Source organism: Urocampus carinirostris, unplaced genomic scaffold (genome assembly GCF_059441175.1).
Source record: "Urocampus carinirostris isolate Australia breed hairy pipefish unplaced genomic scaffold, RoL_Ucar_1.0 HiC_scaffold_80, whole genome shotgun sequence".
Lineage (NCBI taxonomy): Eukaryota > Metazoa > Chordata > Actinopteri > Syngnathiformes > Syngnathidae > Urocampus > Urocampus carinirostris.
This window is the reverse complement of record NW_028283187.1, coordinates 45,001-52,500: the sequence shown is the minus strand read 5'-3', so window position 1 is coordinate 52,500 and position 7,500 is coordinate 45,001.

The following is a 7,500-nucleotide window of genomic DNA, read 5'->3' as shown; positions in this document are numbered from 1 at the left end:
ACAAACTACCTAATTAAACAAACAATCACACCTACTAGGGAAAACTGAAAATACATGGACCCGTCTGAATGTATGGGCCTTTCGGAGGCCATAAACTCAGCGCCGGGCCAGTGTTTGGGGAATTGTGCCCGTCACTAGTGGCTGAATACATAATAATAATAATAATAATAATAATTCCCTTGTATTGTCATTCTGTGTAACAATGTACACAGAACGAAATGTCGATTGCACTGGGCTAGTGTTGAGGGAACGTCGGGCCCTCAAGTTCGGTGGCTTGGAGCGGATTTTTGAGGTACTGCACTCCCATTGGAAATGCATGGGCGCTCCGTCCACTACCATGTAATTCCCTCACAATATCTGCCCCTGCGTGGCCGCGGGATGCTACTGCAGCCCCGTTGGGAATGAATGGGCCTTTCGGAGGCCATAAATACAGCGCCGCTGCATGGATTTTGGCGGTACTGCGGCTGTCGTTGAAAATACATGGACCCGTCTGAATGAATGGGCCTTTCGGATTCCATAAACCCAGCGCCGCTGCATGGATTTTGGCGGTACTGCGGCTGTCGCTGAAAATACATGGACCCGTCTGAATGAATGGGCCTTTCGGAGGCCATAAACTCAGCGCCGCTGCATGGATTTTGGCGGTACTGCGGCTGTCGCTGAAAATACATGGACCCGTCTGAATGAATGGACAAAATATAAATCAGACACTACAGAACACAAGCATAATCCAAGATTACAAAATCATCTCAGCCTTTAAAAGAAACAAAAACCTGAAAGACTACTTAGTAAAAAGTAAATTACCAGAAATCAACATAACACAAACGCAGGGCCCCACATTCTACAAACAAGCCACCACAGTTAGGAACACCGTCACCAACACAAACTACCTAATTAAACAAACAATCACACCTGCTACGGAAAACTGAAAATACATGGACCCGTCTGAATGTATGGGCCTTTCGGAGGCCATAAACTCAGCCAGCGCCGGGCCAGTGTTTGGGGTATTGTGCCCGCCACTAGTGGCTGAATACATCATAATTATAATAATAATAATAATAATTCCCTTGTATTGTCATTCTGTGTAACAATGTACACAGAACGAAATGTCGATTGCACTGGGCTAGTGTTGAGGGAACGTCGGGCCCTCAAGTTCGGTGGCTTGGAGCGGATTTTTGAGGTACTGCACTCCCATTGGAAATGCATGGGCGCTCCGTCCACTACCATGTAATTCCCTCACAATATCTGCCCCCGCGTGGCCGCGGGATGCTACTGCAGCCCCGTTGGGAATGAATGGGCCTTTCGGAGGCTATAAATCCAGCGCCGCTGCATGGATTTTGGCGGTACTGCGGCTGTCGCTGAAAATACATGGACCCGTCTGAATGTATGGGCCTTTCGGAGGCCATAAACTCAGCGCCTCTGCATGGATTTTGGCGGTACTGCGGCTGTCGCTGAAAATACATGGACCCGTCTGAATGAATGGGCCTTTCGGAGGCCATAAATCCAGCGCCGCTGCATGGATTTTGGCGGTACTGCGGCTGTCGCTGAAAATACATGGACCCGTCTGAATGAATGGACAAAATATAAATCAGACACTACAGAACACAAGCATAATCCAAGATTACAAAATCATCTCAGCCTTTAAAAGAAACAAAAACCTGAAAGACTACTTAGTAAAAAGTAAATTACCAGAAATCAACATAACACAAACGCAGGGCCCCACATTCTACAAACAAGCCACCACAGTTAGGAACACCGTCACCAACACAAACTACCTAATTAAACAAACAATCACACCTGCTACGGAAAACTGAAAATACATGGACCCGTCTGAATGTATGGGCCTTTCGGAGGCCATAAACTCAGCCAGCGCCGGGCCAGTGTTTGGGGTATTGTGCCCGCCACTAGTGGCTGAATACATCATAATTATAATAATAATAATAATAATTCCCTTGTATTGTCATTCTGTGTAACAATGTACACAGAACGAAATGTCGATTGCACTGGGCTAGTGTTGAGGGAACGTCGGGCCCTCAAGTTCGGTGGCTTGGAGCGGATTTTTGAGGTACTGCACTCCCATTGGAAATGCATGGGCGCTCCGTCCACTACCATGTAATTCCCTCACAATATCTGCCCCTGCGTGGCCGCGGGATGCTACTGCAGCCCCGTTGGTAATGAATGGGCCTTTCGGAGGCCATAAATACAGCGCCGCTGCATGGATTTTGGCGGTACTGCTGCTGTCGCTGAAAATACATGGACCCGTCTGAATGAATGGGCCTTTCGGAGGCCATAAACTCAGCGCCTCTGCATGGATTTTGGCGGTACTGCGGCTGTCGCTGAAAATACATGGACCCGTCTGAATGAATGGGCCTTTCGGAGGCCATAAATCCAGCGCCGCTGCATGGATTTTGGCGGTACTGCTGCTGTCGTTGAAAATACATGGACCCGTCTGAATGTATGGGCCTTTCGGAGGCCATATACTCAGCGCCGGGCCGGTGTTTGGGGAATCGTGCCCGCCACTAGTGGCTGAATCCCGGGCTAGTGTTGGGGGACTTGTGCCCGCCAATAGTGGCTGAATCCCGGGCTAGTGTTGGGGGACTTGTGCCCGCCAATAGTGGCTGAAATCCGCGCCGGTGTTTGGGGAAATGTGCGCGTATTATCGGGCCGGTGTTTGGGGAATTGCGCGCGTATTATCGGGCCGGTGTTTGGGGAATTGCGCGCGTATTATCGGGCCGGTGTTTGGGGAATTGTGCGCGTATTATCGGGCCGGTGTTTGGGGATTTGCGCGCGTATTATCGGGCCGGTGTTTGGGGAATTGTGCCCGCCACTAGTGGCTGAGAACTTGGCTAGTGTTTGGGGACTTGTGCCCGCCACTAGTGGCTGAAATCCGGGCCGGTGTTTGGGGAATTGTGCGCATATTATCGGGCCGGTGTTTGGGGATATGCGCGCGTATTATCGGACCGGTGTTTGGGGAATTGTGCCCGCCACTAGTGGCTGAATCCCGGGCTAGTGTTGGGGGACTTGTGCCCGCCAATAGTGGCTGAAATCCGCGCCGGTGTTTGGGGAATTGTGCGCGTATTATCGGGCCGGTGTTTGGGGATATGCGCGCGTATTATCGGACCGGTGTTTGGGGAATTGTGCCCGCCACTAGTGGCTGAGAACTTGGCTAGTGTTTGGGGACTTGTGCCCGCCACTAGTGGCTGAATCCCGGGCTAGTGTTGGGGGACTTGTGCCCGCCACTAGTGGCTGAAATCTGGGCCGGTGTTTGGGGAATTGTGCGCGTATTATCGGGCCGGTGTTTGGGGATATGCGCGCGTATTATCGGACCGGTGTTTGGGGAATCGTGCCCGCCACTAGTGGCTGAATCCCGGGCTAGTGTTGAGGGACTTGTGCCCGCCAATAGTGGCTGAAATCCGCGCCGGTGTTTGGGGAATTGTGCGCGTATTATCGGGCCGGTGTTTGGGGATATGCGCGCGTATTATCGGACCGGTGTTTGGGGAATCGTGCCCGCCACTAGTGGCTGAATCCCGGGCTAGTGTTGAGGGACTTGTGCCCGCCAATAGTGGCTGAAATCCGCGCCGGTGTTTGGGGAATTGTGCGCGTATTATCGGGCCGGTGTTTGGGGATATGCGCGCGTATTATCGGACCGGTGTTTGGGGAATTGTGCCCGCCACTAGTGGCTGAGAACTTGGCTAGTGTTGGGGGACTTGTGCCCGCCACTAGTGGCTGAAATCCGGGCCGGTGTTTGGGGAATTGTGCGCGTATTATCGGGCCGGTGTTTGGGGATATGCGCGCGTATTATCGGACCGGTGTTTGGGGAATCGTGCCCGCCACTAGTGGCTGAATCCCGGGCTAGTGTTGAGGGACTTGTGCCCGCCAATAGTGGCTGAAATCCGCGCCGGTGTTTGGGGAATTGTGCGCGTATTATCGGGCCGGTGTTTGGGGATATGCGCGCGTATTATCGGACCGGTGTTTGGGGAATTGTGCCCGCCACTAGTGGCTGAGAACTTGGCTAGTGTTGGGGGACTTGTGCCCTCCAATAGTGGCTGAAATCCGCGCCGGTGTTTGGGGAATTGTGCGCGTATTATCGGGCCGGTGTTTGGGGATATGCGCGCGTATTATCGGACCGGTGTTTGGGGAATCGTGCCCGCCACTAGTGGCTGAATCCCGGGCTAGTGTTGGGGGACTTGTGCCCGCCACTAGTGGCTGAAATCCGGGCCGGTGTTTGGGGAATTGCGCGCGTATTATCGGGCCGGTGTTTGGGGATATGCGCGCGTATTATCGGACCGGTGTTTGGGGAATTGTGCCCGCCACTAGTGGCTGAATCCCGGGCTAGTGTTGGGGGACTTGTGCCCGCCAATAGTGGCTGAAATCCGCGCCGGTGTTTGGGGAATTGTGCGCGTTTTATCGGGCCGGTGTTTGGGGATATGCGCGCGTATTATCGGACCGGTGTTTGGGGAATCGTGCCCGCCACTAGTGGCTGAATCCCGGGCTAGTGTTGGGGGACTTGTGCCCGCCAATAGTGGCTGAAATCCGCGCCGGTGTTTGGGGAATTGTGCGCGTTTTATCGGGCCGGTGTTTGGGGATATGCGCGCGTATTATCGGACCGGTGTTTGGGGAATCGTGCCCGCCACTAGTGGCTGAATCCCGGGCTAGTGTTGGGGGACTTGTGCCCGCCAATAGTGGCTGAAATCCGCGCCGGTGTTTGGGGAATTGTGCGCGTATTATCGGGCCGGTGTTTGAAGATATGCGCGCGTATTATCGGACCGGTGTTTGGGGAATTGTGCCCGCCACTAGTGGCTGAGAACTGGGCTAGTGTTGGGGGACTTGTGCCCGCCACTAGTGGCTGAAATCCGGGCCGGTGTTTGGGGAATTGTGCCCGCCACTAGTGGCTGAATCCCGGGCTAGTGTAGGGGGACTAGTGGTCGTAAAACCGGGCCGGTGTTTGGGGACTTATAGGCCGACACTAGTGGCTCAAAACCGGGCTGCCGTTTGGGGACTTGTCGGGCCAACATTGGCTTGCAGCACTTGGAAAATTGCACTAAGTCCGATTGTCGGGTCACCAGGGGCTCGTGGGACTTAGAATTTGTGCCACTCCCCGGCCAGTGTTTGGGGACCGGCTGCCGCCTCCTGTGGGCCGGTCCCCGGCTGGTGTTTGGGGACCGGCTGCCGCCTCCTGTGGGCCGGTCCCCGGCCGGTGTTTGGGGACCGGCTGCCGCCTCTTGTGGGCCGGTCCCCGGCTGGTGTTTGGGGACCGGCTGCCGCCTCTTGTGGGCCGGTCCCCGGCCGGTGTTTGGGGACCGGCTGCCGCCTCTTGTGGGCCGGTCCCCGGCTGGTGTTTGGGGACCGGCTGCCGCCTCCTGTGGGCCGGTCCCCGGCTGGTGTTTGGGGAATTGTGCGCGTATTATCGGGCCGGTGTTTGGGGAATTGTGCGCGTATTATCGGGCCGGTGTTTGGGGATATGCGCGCGTATTATCGGACCGGTGTTTGGGGAATTGTGCCCGCCACTAGTGGCTGAATCCCGGGCTAGTGTTGGGGGACTTGTGCCCGCCAATAGTGGCTGAAATCCGCGCCGGTGTTTGGGGAAATGTGCGCGTATTATCGGGCCGGTGTTTGGGGAATTGCGCGCGTATTATCGGGCCGGTGTTTGGGGAATTGCGCGCGTATTATCGGGCCGGTGTTTGGGGAATTGTGCGCGTATTATCGGGCCGGTGTTTGGGGATTTGCGCGCGTATTATCGGGCCGGTGTTTGGGGAATTGTGCCCGCCACTAGTGGCTGAAATCCGGGCCGGTGTTTGGGGAATTGTGCGCGTATTATCGGGCCGGTGTTTGGGGATATGCGCGCGTATTATCGGACCGGTGTTTGGGGAATCGTGCCCGCCACTAGTGGCTGAATCCCGGGCTAGTGTTGGGGGACTTGTGCCCGCCAATAGTGGCTGAAATCCGCGCCGGTGTTTGGGGAATTGTGCGCGTATTATCGGGCCGGTGTTTGGGGATATGCGCGCGTATTATCGGACCGGTGTTTGGGGAATCGTGCCCGCCACTAGTGGCTGAATCCCGGGCTAGTGTTGGGGGACTTGTGCCCGCCAATAGTGGCTGAAATCCGCGCCGGTGTTTGGGGAATTGTGCGCGTATTATCGGGCCGGTGTTTGGGGATATGCGCGCGTATTATCGGACCGGTGTTTGGGGAATCGTGCCCGCCACTAGTGGCTGAATCCCGGGCTAGTGTTGGGGGACTTGTGCCCGCCAATAGTGGCTGAAATCCGCGCCGGTGTTTGGGGAATTGTGCGCGTATTATCGGGCCGGTGTTTGGGGATATGCGCGCGTATTATCGGACCGGTGTTTGGGGAATCGTGCCCGCCACTAGTGGCTGAATCCCGGGCTAGTGTTGGGGGACTTGTGCCCGCCAATAGTGGCTGAAATCCGGGCCGGTGTTTGGGGAATTGTGCGCGTATTATCGGGCCGGTGTTTGGGGAATTGTGCGCGTATTATCGGGCCGGTGTTTGGGGAATTGTGCCCGCCACTAGTGGCTGAAATCCGGGCCGGTGTTTGGGGAATTGTGCGCGTATTATCGGGCCGGTGTTTGGGGATATGCGCGCGTATTATCGGGCCGGTGTTTGGGGAATTGTGCGCGTTTTATCGGGCCGGTGTTTGGGGAATTGCGCGCGTATTATCGGACCGGTGTTTGGGGAATCGTGCCCGCCACTAGTGGCTGAATCCCGGGCTAGTGTTGGGGGACTTGTGCCCGCCAATAGTGGCTGAAATCCGGGCCGGTGTTTGGGGAATTGTGCGCGTATTATCGGGCCGGTGTTTGGGGATATGCGCGCGTATTATCGGGCCGGTGTTTGGGGAATTGTGCCCGCCACTAGTGGCTGAAATCCGGGCCGGTGTTTGGGGAATTGTGCGCGTATTATCGGGCCGGTGTTTGGGGATATGCGCGCGTATTATCGGGCCGGTGTTTGGGGAATTGTGCGCGTTTTATCGGGCCGGTGTTTGGGGAATTGCGCGCGTATTATCGGACCGGTGTTTGGGGAATCGTGCCCGCCACTAGTGGCTGAATCCCGGGCTAGTGTTGGGGGACTTGTGCCCGCCAATAGTGGCTGAAATCCGCGCCGGTGTTTGGGGAATTGTGCGCGTATTATCGGGCCGGTGTTTGGGGATATGCGCGCGTATTATCGGACCGGTGTTTGGGGAATCGTGCCCGCCACTAGTGGCTGAATCCCGGGCTAGTGTTGGGGGACTTGTGCCCGCCAATAGTGGCTGAAATCCGCGCCGGTGTTTGGGGAATTGTGCGCGTATTATCGGGCCGGTGTTTGGGGATATGCGCGCGTATTATCGGACCGGTGTTTGGGGAATCGTGCCCGCCACTAGTGGCTGAATCCCGGGCTAGTGTTGGGGGACTTGTGCCCGCCAATAGTGGCTGAAATCCGCGCCGGTGTTTGGGGAATTGTGCGCGTATTATCGGGCCGGTGTTTGGGGATATGCGCGCGTATTATCGGACCG